The following is a 15492-nucleotide window of genomic DNA, read 5'->3' on the forward strand; positions in this document are numbered from 1 at the left end:
TACAAGGGCTCAAAATGGCCGAGAAAATCTTAAAAGGGTCAAAGACACCTCTTTTCAGTCTTTTCACTAAATTTTCGAGCTCTTTAAATCTCAACCATAATAAGGATCTTCCGGTTTTCTGCACGAAAGTTTTCCTCGAATTCTGCAGGACTCGTATGAAAATTGACAATGATGTTACGTAACAGAAAGGAACCTTTTAGTTTTGATGAAAGGGTCGCTTAGCATAGAAAGATTGGATAATGGCTGACCTTTACTTCTGAATCACCGATTCAACGTAACATTTTAGATAGATAGGTAAAAGAGCTTTAGGAAAATAAAAAGGCTTAAATTCTATTTGTTTTTATTAAAAGAATAGCCTCTACCCGCGTCTACACACTTGTGCAAGCGCTCATTCGAATCCAGAAAACAATTTTACAACGGGCTTTCTTGAACATATTTTGTTTCCCTTAATGATTCTGACTTAATGTTCCCAACGTTATCAAAGCGCCACTCTTTTAAAGTTCTTGACAGTATAACTTTCTTCAGCCTCGGCTCTTCAGAAAGCTTTCATTGGGCGATTGGTATGTAGTTTCGATACCATAAACATATTGCCATGTCCCATTACCAGTTTGCACAGCTCTGACTCCTCGTTAACTTCGTTTGATAATTTTTGAGCAAGCTTTATTTGGCACGGGATGTTTTCGGTCGGAATTCAACAATTTTGCAGTCTCTTAGTTCATGCCCAAAACAGTCGAAAAGCCTGTTGAGCATGAATTAAATGGTAACCTAATATCGTCATCAACCTCTTGGATATCGATCCGATAATCGTTCATAATGATTTCTTCTACCTGTCAGACGTTGTCGTTAATTCTTGATTCCCTGAGACGTAAAGATATTCGTCATCTTCGATTTCTTCACGGTTCCCTTGAGAAAGGGAAAAAGGTTTCTACCATTTGCAAACATCTTCAATACGGTGGTATGCTTTTTCTGTTCTTAAAATAAAATTTAATGCAAATCCTCTTTGTTCTCTTTTTGCCACGCAATAGTATAAGCAACGTTTCTGTGAACGTAAACAGAAGATACGGCCGAAAAGAGTGCATCTACGTAACAACAAAACATTTCGGCAACTCCATGGATACGACCTACGGAATTTTAGAATTGTGCGATTTTTTTTAGTAAATCCTGTATGTATCATAGGAATGATTTTCTCTGGTCGATAAATAACAATTATAACAATTAGTCTTATTGGGAACTCAACCGGGTGGTCAGCGAAAGGTTTCCCAAGGAATGAGGTAAAGGAAAGAATGGATTTCGTATAGATGGGTACGATTGGAAACCAATACGTCCGGTTAAAGATCGGGAAAATCGACATACGACAAGGGATGATAATAATGGGGCAAAACAGCATACAATGGTAACAGCAGGCTATTAAAACTAGGCCCCTCTTAGAAAATTGCATACTAGCTGGGGTGTCCGTAGAAAAATAATCCGTACTTTACGGGTGCACTATTATGCGCAATATGTGGTACATGAAACGGACGAATGCCGAAAACTACATTGTTGTTCAGTTACGCTTTAAATACCTCACACGAGTCGTATTATACATTCCCGTCGTATAATTCAATGCCAGAGCAGCTGGAAAATACCGTCGATATGTATCCGAACTTATGACGCTGCGTAATTTCGAATTTCGAAAAAGTCTTGGATAAATTTTGTTAAACAGCCGTACATGTCAGCTTATCGTAGTCTACGCAGTTATCGCCTATCGCCAAAGTGCGAAAATCCGTGGGAGAGATAGGCGTCACCTAATCACCTTGATTTAACCGTGAGAATATAGATCCTCAATCTTCGTAGAATTGATGGCCCCGCTCGCTGACACATTCTGTCGATCTGCGCTCTGAAGACAGTTGAACGTATGCTAATACCCGCTTGTAGCAGGGCCAGTTTTGCTACAAAAAATTGACATCTATTACTTGTAGCACAGAGGAAATAAGTCAGCTGATTGTTTCGCTAGGGATTAAAACACAAAGGGCTTCGTTGGCCGCGATGCCACTGTTTGACAGTAGCAGTGAAGTACTCGTATATAATGCATATTGTCTCACGCTTTACACTATGTTATTTGTACTAATTCGACTAGACCATAAAGCGATCTTCGCAGATTCCGTACCCATGTCGTTCGTACTATGTATACGCGACCTTATGACAAACAGGCAATTTAAAACAATCAACTATATTCAAAAAGTTTAATTATTTTCGTCTGAAAAGAAAGCTTGGAACTTACCGTTTAAACAGTTCGTGATTGATGGACATCTAATATCAAGGGCGAGTAGTGCTTGCGATAGCATATATTCGCTAACACAAATGTGTGCCCGATTTGTTAAAACTTGCACTTGCTCCATACATATCCATTGCTTACGATTTTAGTTGGGTCAACGTAAATAATTCCCTCCAACTCCATTCCAATACGAATCCCTCAAACTTTCAAATAATACGAGAAGCGTCCCAGTTAAATAAAATGCCTTTTTAGTAACACTGTCAATGGTATCCACCTACCACAGGCATCTAATACTCAACAATTCGTAGATAGAGTAAATATCAAGTAGAAAAGACTTTTCTGCATAATCTAAAGCCACTGTAGATTATTCTGACACTTTAATTTTATTGTTGCCTAAGATGAACACTAATGTACATAAAGAATTTTGTATGTTGAACGTTATTTAACTGTTGGTCTAATAAAAGGCGGTTTATATGGTACTAGTAAAAATAGGCTCGTTTCCGCACCGTTGGATTGAGCTTTCAAACGCAAGACTAAACAGGGCCTGCACATAGGCATCAGAGACAATCCTTTATCACACTCACAAAAACGGTTGATGTTATGTCTGTTTATCACAACGGGGATTTCTGCAACGGCCTGTTAGAAGCCATTATGTTAGTGTATAATGAAATGAAATGGCCAGCTAATTTCGGAATACTCCGGATTTCGGTTAAACTTCTTTATAAACACGGCACTATAAGCGTTTCTGTTAACTATGACGGTCATGTGTAATTATGGTTACCGCATGTGAATATAGCGTTGTAAAGAATTCTGCTGTTTTCGATCTTTTGGAACCTATTGTCCAATAGACGTCCACTCAGAGACTTCAGCTCATCGACTTTTACCTTTGCCAGCTTACCTTTGCCAGATTCTTCAGACCGCCGTTACAATGTGACGGTTGAGTGATTATCGAACACAACAATGCACTTGCTTAAATGTCTTACGTGAAAACCACTGCGTAAATACTTTGCATTCGGCGCTTACTAACATCTTTTATATAGTAACGGCTTTCTGTACGTGAGCATGCAAGGGTAGAAATGGGTTCGCTTGGGCTCACAGGTAATCGCCACTGACAAAACGAACCCGTCTTTACGGTTAAACTTGCTAACCTCCACACGAAAACCTGAACGTCGATAATAATATTGAACGAAGACCAATAAATTTCTGCTAATAATGTACTACATTGTACAGCGCGACATAAAGGGACATTCCTAAATACAAACTTTGTTATTATCATAATTTCAGCTGTTTCAACCTGACATATTTTTGTGAGTTTTTGCCGGCAGTAAAATCAAATAAACTGCAACACCGATACATATCATGACAAACAAATAGGGATGATTTAGATCAAATACGTGTATGGGCGTGACGATGCTTTTCGATGAACCTTATATAGTACACTACGAAGTATCATGGCAAACAGCTGTGTAGACCGGATCTCTGATGCAGAACGACCTCAAACGTGGAACGATTGCATCCGTTAATAACAATTTCGTATCTCAAATATGATACTCGTATCACGTTTTCTAATTATATTACCTGACCGATTTTTTTCTCATTTTAGCTTAAAACGATTCAGCATCTTGTGACAATGGCTCACACGTACTGTTTTAACCAGCCAGCAGCTAGATAGCCACATAGCCCTTGTAACGAAATATTTACCTAGGAAGGATATGGCGTAAACCACAAGCTTTGTGTAGCTTTCATCTGCGTTTAGGTTTTAAGAAATGAATCCTGTCAAGGTGCTCCTCGAAGACGCTGCGAAATTTCCCCATAGTTTTTTATAATAGCTCTCAACGACTTCGTCCGCCGTACGGGCTACCCCAGTGCGTAGCTGTACCAGGGCGGCCAATTCCAAGAGCCGCCATCGTGTAAATTACAAGAACCACTGCTCACGTTTCTCTTATCTCTGTACAGGCAGCGATTTACTTAATAGAGAACATGATCAATTTAATTTGCGGAATATACATACAACAAACAGGCTGCTATTTTGGAGAAAGCCATTTTTTTTAGCTTAAAATGTTCCCCTTGGGTGTACGCCTGTAAAGGGAAACATTTCCACACTGCCGTGGTCTGTTTCCGAGTGAAATCCTAATTGTATAAAAAAAATATCCACTCTAAAGCCCACATACAGTAGCTATGTATATTTCATAGTATGGGATTGCCCATTCCTACCCCCCAATTGCTCCTTCGTAACTGACGACAGCTTTCTGCATCCGCTTTGCCTTGCTTCTGTGCCGTAAGCTAGCGGAGTGTTCGGATCTAATGTTTAACTAAAACCCCCACTGAAAAAAAATACAACGGCAGGGGTTACTATGGTAACGATTTACTTTCAATGAGAGTACGGGATAATAGACTTATGGGTATGGAAGAGTGTGGCCAGTGCGTATGTTGAGTTCCAATCGTGCACTAGAGCTAGATGAATACCTATATATAACTAAAAAAAATAAGCTTAAATATTTATTGGTAAAATGGTTTAGTAGCATTATATGTTGATTCGGCGATCGGTAACACGATATATATATATAAGTTAGTACAAACATAACAATTTTAGTGACCCTGACACAAAGATGGATCAGATCTGGACAAATGTCTTTAATGGATGAACAAGAAATTCAGATGGATAAAATTCGCTAGGGTGCCATTTGTCATCATCGATTGAAATGCCAAAGCGCACAGATCGCAAAACTAGGAGAATCCAATGCAGAAAGGGTGCTGTTTGGTTCTTTTTCAGGATGCAGGTTCAAAAAAGGAGGAGAGAAGTCGCGATGCAGGATGATGGTAGCACGGTTTAATTCGAACAGATTTCAACCGGCTTTGCTAAAATTCCGTATTCTTCAGAAGTTGCTACATTGAAGCGATAGAATGTCCGCTACAAAGTGATGATATGTTTGTAGTTATTGTATGAGAGAGAGAGAGAGATAGAGAGAGAGAGGAGGCAATGTCTTTTATTTAGCTTTCAAAAAATTAATTTTTATCGGGATACAAGTTGCTAATCACTGTATGTCGTATAAGAATAATGTTATTTTTTATAAAATATACCGAATATACTTCAAGCTATAACTGGTGAGATGTTTCAGACCCAGGAAGGTAAGCATTAACGATTAGCAGCTTTTTTAGAGGGATCTTGAATATAGTTTGCTTACTCACGTTACTGTCCTTTGTAACATTTAAAAAAGACGAAGTGATCCTAAAAAAAAAACGTTGACTTTTACGTTAAGAACAGCATTAGCATCAAGTTAAACAGCTGACCTATAAACAAACAAGCTTCTAGTTTTAGGTCCGGTACCGCCTGCGAGTCGGTGCTCGGCACAAAACGGACCATGTTTACCTTCGTTTTTGAGTGAATTGGAGCTTGAGGCTGGTAGGCAAACATTTTACCAGAGCACCATTACAGTGACCTCGTGCTGGCTTTTCGTGGTGGAAGCCAGCGTAAAATAAACGTGACTGCTTTTAAACTTCCATTCCGTCTGATAGAAAGCCCAACAGCGTTAACAGACCTAAGACTTGAAATATTTAGACTTCAACTCAAGGTTCATGTGCGGGACCAGTGACCCCAAAAACGTAACGAGATGTCAGAAAACTATCTTTTGAATCAATAACGATTGTTGTATTAAGGCCTTATAATTTCAAGGATTGGTTAACCAACAGCTCCACCATTTCTGCTGGTCAGAATGTTGGACATGCTGAAGAGTTATTATTTATAAACGGTAAACTTTATTATGTGGGCCTTGCATACCGAAATTCTCCTCTGTATGCAAACTGAACCAAACAGCCTATCGCCAAGTGTTAATAGTTCTAATGATGTAGCTGGCCCTGAGTCGTTCTTTTAGCTATTGTTAACACTACACTGGTGTACTTCATTGCAATGAAAACTGCCTCGCACGTTGGGCTCATTACTGCGGCTCGCGTTCTAAAGAGCTCTACGCGTTTGTATTGAGGTCCCAAATAATATAAACTTGTATCTTTTCGTGTTTACCTCTAATTGTTCCTTGGGCATTTTTGCGTAGCTGCCGCTCTATAGATGATCCTCAGCTGTATAAACTGCTTTTTAACCATCGTACACAGAAAGGAGAACGATGTTATCCCGCTCATCCTATCCTACGTACCAACAATACGCAGCTGCATGCTTTCAGGTGCATAGTCGGACGTAACAATGTCACGCGTGCTAGGACCGCTCGTACCTACCTGGCACACAGGCCGTTTATAAAATAATTGACTTTGTTACATTAAGCCAAGTGCCATATACTCGCCGAAAACGGTGCGTCTCTATAGAGCATCTGTTATATTTTGCTTCTAAATTTGTATCTAAACAAAATCAGATATCCAAGTACTCTTTCCTCAACTCGTATGGAATTGTGTGAGAGTGCTCTGACGATAAACGGTATCGGTAAGCGTAAAGTGTAGCTCAAGCACGCTCTACATAGAAAATTTTAGGCTCGTAGCAAGCGAAGAAAATAGCCAAAAGGTTCAAAAGGTGCGAAATGACATATTTTAACCGTCGGACGTTAGTTATTAAGTTCGCAAACATTTTCCAAACGGCAGTTCATCATCTGAATCAGAAGCCAAAATGTATTCAAAATGGCTTCTCGGAACATTTTTAGGCCCTGCAAATTTAGACCCTACGAAAAAGTTTTATTCGTTATTTATTTATTTAGGTTTATTATTACGAAAAGGTTTATAGGAATTTTTCAAAAGTGCCACGAAAGCTAGCAATAACCTGGACTATCGATCTTGGGCAAAGAAGGAAGTTTTAGACTGTAATGAGGGTTCGTTGACGGAAAAGTTAAGTATTAGTTAATCCTCACTCAAATTACGGAAATGATGCACCCTTATATATAACGAATAGTTTTGTTCTAGAAAGAATTGACTTTTCCTTGCTACAACGAACCGCCCGCCAAAATTTTCCTCAATTTAAAGGCATATATGTATATAAAATTAGTTTCGGTTCATATCTCTTACTTACTGTACCACGCGGAATATGTACAGTCGCTAACTATGACTGTTACGTGTGTTTCCATATTCTGGAGGGATATAGTCATGTCTTTATGGTTTACGATATCTTTTCCATTAGGCATGTTATTACAAAATTGTTTTGTTATTTATATTATCAATTATTATAAGCGTTATTATTTAATCAAGCTTTCAATTGTTTAGCCGTTTCATGTTCTTATTTACTTGAAACAGTACGCAATTTATTACGGTAAACGGGCGTTTATGTCCCCTTTTAATAATCGTTAAGGATCCGGGTGATACAAGGCATAAAAGTACCTCAACCCAAAGCAAAGGGCATCCCTTCGAATGTTTTATCACATAGATTTTTAGGTAAGATCTTCGCTGGGAAAACGCCGAGTTGGGTGGGGAGCCTATACACTGAATTGGCACGTCTGCTATTTTTCGCCCAATGAACGCGATTGGCAGTTGGCGTTGGTCAATATCTTCTAAAAATAACGTCCTCTGCTAAGAAGCCTTCCGGTAACCACCGTTGTTAGCCCTAGATTTCCTTAAAATTCATTTTTACACTTTCCCGAACGTAACAGCATATTGAATCTTGTAGTGATTTTACATCTCAAGCGATTGCCCGTACATTAAGTATTAGATCATGAATAGATATTCCATGTAGTATGTCTGCTGCAGCTATTGACCTTTGCTTTGGACGGTTAGCCCTGAATACGACACAGAACAGCCGTTACTTGTAAACGTAGATCACCTTACTAAATGTCCTTAACTTTCATAGGCAAACAGCATTGCAGTGGTACGCAGCCCGACTATACGAGACCCAACGGAATAAATATTGACAGAATAGAGACGGGAAATGCGTTGGCAATTTCGAAGCCATCGTACGTCACGTTCTCGGCGAAAAACCAGCTCCTCGAAACGTTTTGGTACTACCATGAGCTAATCCACACCGACAGGCGTACATAAACGTATCGTATGAAGACTAGACCAATTTGGCGCAGTGACAACAGTAAATCACTAGAAAGTCTGCTTACGTATAAATTGCTCTGTTTCGAATATTCAGAGCCTCTCCTATCCAATTTTTCGACGTTCCGTTAGAACTACTTTTATTTCTTTCGTTGCAGGTATCCATTATCATCTCGTGAGTTGGGGTGTTATACGTCCTCTATAGTTGCGAGAGCTATGGATGAGTTCATCCGACCACGGCAATGACATCCCATCTATCCATCTACAGTCTATCGAAGCCGTAATGTGTCCTAGCACGCCTAAATGGATCGGATCACCTATCTAGAGCCAGGCCTTGTCGCCCTTCTGGAAAACGTCCATGCGCCACTCAGATGACTCCGATGGGAGTACTAAATCAAAAGGTATACAACGTTGAGCGCTTTTATCCATTCCAAATTCACTGTGGGTTGCACTCAACACTGGGCTGTTTTTTCGCGAAGCTCGATTTTGCCTTCAGGGTTAGCTGCGAGCAATGGCATAGACCTTCAAGATGCCCCGAAGCTAAACATATCCTATTGGATTCTAAGCCGCCAGGTTTGTCGAATAAAAAGCCTTCCGGTAGCTTACGCTCATATTTTCAGGTTCACCTCCTCTAGAGGACTGTAGATGCTGAACGGGGTCCGTTTCTTGCATCCGTAATGCTGTCAGACCGCCAAACCCTATGAGGCCGATTTTCGCGATTCCCTGATGCCACCAGTCGTCCCAACGCAGGCGTCTTCCATGTAAGCCTCGCACCTTTAATTTGACTTGTAACCATTTACATTTTGCACCCCTCTAAGGATGTATAATGTAATGGAACGTCGTGGTTTGTAACAGGGCTTGTAAAACATCTATTGATATATCGCTTTTTCGTAGATGATTCCTGTACGGAGCTAAAAGGCTTGTACGACGAGTGAAATAAATGCCCAATAGGCATCCAACCGTATGTTCTACAGATCGAAATATAACTCTGTTTCCGCTGGGAAAAATTAGTCAGTGTGACCTAGGTGTAACGCGGGTGTGGCAGTGTTACGCATTGGACAAGGTAAACAAGGCAAAGTACGAGTTAGGTACAACATTTTGACAGCATAGTGGGCAATACTTCGAAGTATTCACTTTTTTTTAATTATACATTTCAATGCAGTGACAGGATAGATGGATGCATAGCGAGTCGTTCAACGCAACATATGCCTTTAGCAAGCCCTTAAAGCCGTGGGCCTAATGCCACTAAATGAAAATGCAGGTTTTAAATAAGTAGAGGCTAATTATAAAAAGATGAAAGATAATAAATAACAAGGCAGATAGATCATAAATAAATAGATTGTTTACCAATAATGTTTTTATTATATATCAAACACGAGTAATATGGACGCCAAAGTTGTTCTTCAGCTTTCGATGCTGTACAAATAGTTCGATTGTCGAAGCGTTTTAACATATTGTATATTGTTTAGTAGAGATAATGGTAATTTATTTTATCGTTGTAAATATGCGTATTTAATGGACCAACAAGCTACTGCCATTGTTCTAGTTGTATATGGTGTATTGAGAAAGGCCTTCAATGAGGAGTGAAAAAAAAGGACACAATTATTTATTTCTTATATAAAACGATATTAGGTATATAGTAACGATAATGAGTTGCGCTTAAATCGATGCGACATCTTCGATAAGCATGAAATTATGTGATATATTCTGATCGGCTGTCTGTTATATATATTTTATACCAAAATTTTATGCGTTTTTTAGAAGAAATATCGAACATGCTAGTTTCTCGCAGTTCTCTGTGACTTTACGCCCGTATACGGGGTCTTAATAAATTGATATCAGTATAAATATGTCCCCCCCCCCGCCCCCTGGCACGTTCAGCACCATTGATAAGCGTTGCTTCAGGCGGGCTGTGTGTTTACGCCCGCTTGCAAACCTCGACCGTCTTACGCGTGCCTAAATTTGGTAGGCAAACGCTATACCCCTACCTCACCTAGATTGGCACATAAAACAGTTTATGGCCCCTATTAATTGTGTCGAACATTATCAATTAGAGAACCCAATTCCGGCCAGCGGCATTAACGAGGGGTCACATCGAGAATTTCGTTACTGTATCACAAAATATGCTATTTTTTAATGCTGTTGTATTGCTTGAACGCTCAATACTACGAGAGATTAAAATCCTATGCGATAACTGTGTTGCAGATTATAGTTGTCCATGATATCGACTGGCTTGCAGCTAGCCAGCAACAGAATGCTAGTCACCACCATCTACCTGCGCCACCATCTTATCGCGTGTGTGTATTAGCATAGGCACCAGGGAACTTTGTCCACACCAGCAACGTACGACGGGCTGAGTCAACGGTACAACGCTGACACAAGCACTGCCGAGATGAGGGTTCAGGTCTCGTTGGACGTACTTGCGAGTTACCTATTGTCAACACCACAGCGGATTGCCATTGTTGATTGCCAAATTTTATCACGATACCAATATCGATAACAATAAGCACCGTTAACTCTCACTAGCTAGCATTAATAAAGCCCAGTTAATTAAATTCAACCTTTGTTTTCCGTTGTTTCACTCTCGCCACTGGCCTTTTGCACGCCTTGCGTATTATGCGCACGTGGTCCAAATCGGATGCATTCATTTGCTTTACCCATACCCATTTGCTTATACATGCTGCTTATCAAAACAAGCTACCTAATGTCCGTATGTAATAGGACAACAATAATAAGAATGCCATTGAAAATGAACAGATGACTGTTCTAACGAATGATCGATGATTACACTCGCCGGACAGATTTAGGATAGTCAGTAGCAACTTAGTGGAAAGGCTATGTAGCTACGGAACATAGCGACATCCAACCAGTTCCTACAGCCTAGATCTGAGGGCCTCACAAAAGTCAGCAGGCGCAGTGAGCAAGGCCAAAACAGAAAATTGTTTTAGCCTTTCTTTTTTTGCTCCTCAGCCCATGTCTAGACATTATGATGTTGGTATAGTATGCGAGTTATTGTACCAGGGAACCTATAGCAACATGAAGAACCCCGACGTAGTCGTTAGACGCACGTCAACATCAAATGAAGACGCACGAAGAGCGTATAATGTGGCCTGGCCAGTTATCTCGGTCGTTTACGTAATCGCAGCCGTTATTTACGCAATAACCGAATCAAAAGGAGCTTTTCTTTCATTCAGAAATGGTGAGAAGAAAGTTTCTAACATGAAATTTGAGGCATTCCTTTTTTAGAGAAACATAAAAACCGGAAAATTCCTGCTTTATGATATGTTGTCGAATCATCGAACAAATATGATCCGAGGAATAGGTCTAGATTTTAAGCTAATTCCGCGAAACGTTATGGAATCATCAGGAGCATATGGTTTGCGCTTTCTGATACATGAATGAACAGGGATGGTCTCTAGCATTTTGCGTTGCAACTAACACGACCAAGCCCACCTGCCAAACACTTTTGAACATTTTTGAGCCTTTGCAAAAACAGTGTTCAGTCTTAATATAAATCTCTCAGGGAAAGAATTCAGAGTTTCTACTCCAGGTCTAGTGACGTCTGTGCCGTTATTTCGTGTTTTATTCATTATGTTTCGTCTACAGGAGTTGAGTGTAAACGAGCCTTTTCATAGCCTAAAGAACCAATTGCACCTACTTTGATACAAAGTCTAGGGAAAATTTTTAATCTTTAGGTACATATCGTAATCAGTGTACGGGTCAATAACCCTAAATACAGTATTTCCTTTTGATGGCAAACGGGCTCCAGCCCTCTAATGGAGAACTTCAGACACACGTATTAGGTCATTATTGGCATTGGTGTTGGTTTTAAAAATGCGTGAAGGTCTGTACCTCCTGTATGACCGATCATTTGTATCGAATGGAGTAACCCTTCGGATGCTCTCAACGGTTTCTATAAAATGGATTATCTAACGTTAGATGGAAGCTATTAGACATCCTGTGCACATAATTCAATTCCACGCTACGATACGACCCCGTTAACGTCAATACGGTAAACAATCCTGCATAAAACAACCGAGCTTGAGATCATCCATATATGATCTGTACATATTTTATATGTACTCACACATCTTCTTACAACAACGCAGTGACTATATTTACGCACCAGTTATTATTAAATAGTCTACATAAAACGGGAAATCGGAAAATAGATGAAACCATAATTATAATACGTAAGCAACAATTGTCATAGAAGTGAAAAGGGCAATTCGTATTAGACGAACTGCCCTTTTCATTTCTTTCCTCCCCCCCCCCCTTTAGGATTATTTGGAGCGATTGTTACAACATGGATAAGTATTATTGAAAGATCCAATAAAACTGAAAACAGAGGATTTCATCTGGCGAAGCCCTTTTTCCCAACGGTTATTGAAGTGAGTTACTCTGTCCGCGTGGTATACGACTGCCCGCTTTAAATAAAAATGAGTGCTAGTACAAAGTGAGTAAACAAATGAGGAGCAGTACAAATATTATTAGTGTACAAGAGAGTACTTTGTATTTAGGTCGTATTCTGGGCGCCCAACCAGATCACAGAACTAGGACGAAGGCTCACGATTGTTTCCCTGGTTCGATTGATGTCAGTGCGCCTTTTGTCATCTAAACTGAAACCATCATAACCTTTTTCACTTCGATCTGGAAAAGATTTTCATATAATGTCTTTTTCGAAAGGAATGTCAGAATCTGTTGAATATCCCTGAGCTGTTCCTACAGATGTCGCGTATGTCCTCATAACGTTTCTGCGTATAGCCAGCATCAGGCATTGACAGTGGAGAGATGACATCTCAAAATGATGCTATGTACGGTATCGTTTTCAAAATCAGGAAAGCAAATCTTTACCTAATTCATCTCGAAATGTTTGCACGTCCGCTAACCGTGATGTGATGCCATTTTGCTTTCCAAATTTTGACCTTCAAAGTTTTCGCTTCAACGTACGATTTGGTCTTTTCTTGCGGAGCAGCCCGTTCGTCGAGTCAGCTTGAGTCTTTCCAAACAAAGTCAATTCAAGTCTTCATTTTTAGCTATCGAAGGTCTATTTGGACCGTCTCTTCTCGAAGTCCGTCTTGAATAGGAATGAAGTGCTTAGCTGTTTTCGGTATGAAAATAATTCATAATGTATACGTGGAATGAAGGGGAACCTCAAAGGGGTCACTTGGCGTGAAATCAGTTCGACCTCATTCGTGCGAAATAAAAAAAAAATGATTCTCTAGAGGGGTGGATTTCAAAGAATCAGAAGACCGTAACGTGGTAAAGTGAATAGTTTTCGGCCAGCGATGTTATATTATTTGTGTGTGAGCGTGCAAGTTAGTTTATAGTCGGTAGGGCGTCTCTTCCATCCCAAAATATGAGCTTGTATAAAACTACCTGAGGTTAAACAATGCCTCGATTTGTTTTGCACGATCCTCGCCAGATACACTATAAACGTACGTTGTTATTGAACTTCCATAACATTGCATAGCTTAAGATAAGTCTGTACACAACGCTACTGTGATTTAAATCGTTACAAATAATAAACAGTGCTTTTATTAAATCATACATGAAAAACACCAAGAGAACTTGAAAAAGTACATACCGTGTCCATAGAGATATAGCTCAAACGCAGCTCCACCGAAAAAGCCCTAAAGCAACGCTCGAATTGTACCCAAAATGGCGATCCTGATTAGTAATTGGCGTTATGTACGAGAAAGGACGAGAACGAAACAAAGCCATACAAAAATACAAATGCAAAACAGTTTAACAAATCGATCCTAATTTAATATATAACTAAATGCAAATAGAATATTAACAATAATAACTGATATGATTGTTAATCGCAAAAATGAAATTCAATGGATATGATGCAAATACAAGCCAAAAAAATATTATATCTCTACGAAACGTTAATAAAAATAAGAATTCTTAGCGTTCAGTAAGAACATGACCCAAAAGAGAGTTTCGGTGGGACCGATGGCAGTTCAGAATGAGTTGGCACAATATTGCTCTGGGTGCCGTGCATTATTAGTAAGATGATGACTTTCTGCTAAGTACCTAAGACCATCCGAAGAGGAGCGGATACATAGGCGGCATGAATTTAGACTACGTGTGAAGTTTATTCAGATGCAATACGGAATGGTCCAGCATTAGATCTATAGTCATATCACAGTGAGAGAACTTAACAACTCTGACGATGAACAGATTGACAACTACGACCCCAGGTCCCATCGAGAAACGATCCCAGGAGAAAGAGAACCTCAAATATGACAGCTTGACTGAACTCGCTTAAATCGTTACTGAAGCAGTCGTGCCCAAGCTGACAACGACATCTATCTGGGCATAATAGAGGAAAGATCTACTCGAAGCGTTTCAGCTGGAATAAGATCAGGGCAACAGGCCGAAACTCACACGAGCACATCACAATTGTCGAATTTAGTGTGAACGTTTAGCAAACAATGTTACATTGTAAAATATATATATATATATAACGGCCCTGCTAACATTTAGGCCAATGCCTAAAACGTTGATTTTAGCATTTCTCGGTACAATCTTAGCACTAGACCTACCGATACTTCTTACACAGCCATCCCAACCGTAACCCGTCTAAATGAGTGATTCTTAAACAAAGAAAGGTGATTATTCTTATAATTAAGCGTAGATTTTCAATGGTGTGAAATTCGACGGTGATGTGATAGCGTTTAAGTACTTGAGCCTGTAAAAAATTCGCAGACAGAAATCTTGGCCGCTGGTAATATGGTTAATGCCTTTTAAACTACATTTGTATCCTTAAAAACATAGGGTTCTAACTGGGGCTTGAGTTATTGAATATAAGATGCATACTTTAGTACACAGACGCGTTGTAGTTGCGTGCTACAGACGCAGGCGCGCAAATATTAACGATACAACGTATCTGGACCTATGTACATGTAATAAATACTCTCCAACACTTTTCACAGCGTTCACTACAAAATCGGGACACTTCACTATTCTAACCCTATGTATAACTATTATAACCCTCTATGTATCTAACAACAAAACCCATTTCACACTGAGTAAGACTGAGATAATAGAAGATTATTACGGTATGTTTCTAGAACTCAGTTGAACGTTTTAGCTAAAAATAAAATAGCGCTGTTTACACGTGACTCAACGACAGCAGTATGCATGATATGCTATATTAAGTTTAGCAATGCGATTATATTTATATAATTTCCATCTCAAGTTGTAACTTGCTCTTATATTAGCTGTTCTGTTGTCTTTTTGGGCCATCGTCGCTTTTTTTTTTT

The 15492-nt window shown here is 39.5% G+C and overlaps 3 long non-coding RNA genes across 8 annotated transcripts in view; 1 reads left to right on the forward strand and 2 right to left on the reverse strand.

Annotated features, from left to right (window-relative positions):
• LOC111267594 (uncharacterized) overlaps positions 1-15492 on the reverse strand; it is a 32607-nt gene that overhangs the window by 16161 nt on the left and 954 nt on the right. For all 3 annotated transcript variants that reach the window (XR_002684731.2, XR_015313879.1, XR_002684730.2), the window contains exon 2: positions 13806-13888. This is a non-coding gene — a long non-coding RNA (uncharacterized LOC111267594). The remainder of the gene's footprint in view (positions 1-13805; positions 13889-15492) is intronic.
• On the reverse strand, positions 315-3499 carry LOC111267596 (uncharacterized). The gene is made up of 3 exons (XR_002684736.2): positions 3153-3499; positions 2261-2457; positions 315-1928 (listed from the first exon to the last, which is right to left on the reverse strand). It is a non-coding gene; the product is annotated as an uncharacterized LOC111267596 (long non-coding RNA).
• On the forward strand, positions 6357-10773 carry LOC111267595 (uncharacterized). 4 transcript variants are annotated; one of them, XR_015313882.1, is made up of 4 exons: positions 6357-6554; positions 8377-8619; positions 8820-8979; positions 10424-10773. It is a non-coding gene; the product is annotated as an uncharacterized LOC111267595 (long non-coding RNA). The 4 variants fall into 4 exon arrangements; XR_002684735.2 differs by having other exon boundaries at positions 8839-8979; XR_015313881.1 differs by lacking the exon at positions 6357-6554 and adding an exon at positions 8063-8178 and having other exon boundaries at positions 8839-8979.

The sequence above is a fragment of the Varroa jacobsoni genome, unplaced genomic scaffold (genome assembly GCF_002532875.2).
Source record: "Varroa jacobsoni isolate VJ856 unplaced genomic scaffold, vjacob_1.0 scaffold_1202, whole genome shotgun sequence".
Lineage (NCBI taxonomy): Eukaryota > Metazoa > Arthropoda > Arachnida > Mesostigmata > Varroidae > Varroa > Varroa jacobsoni.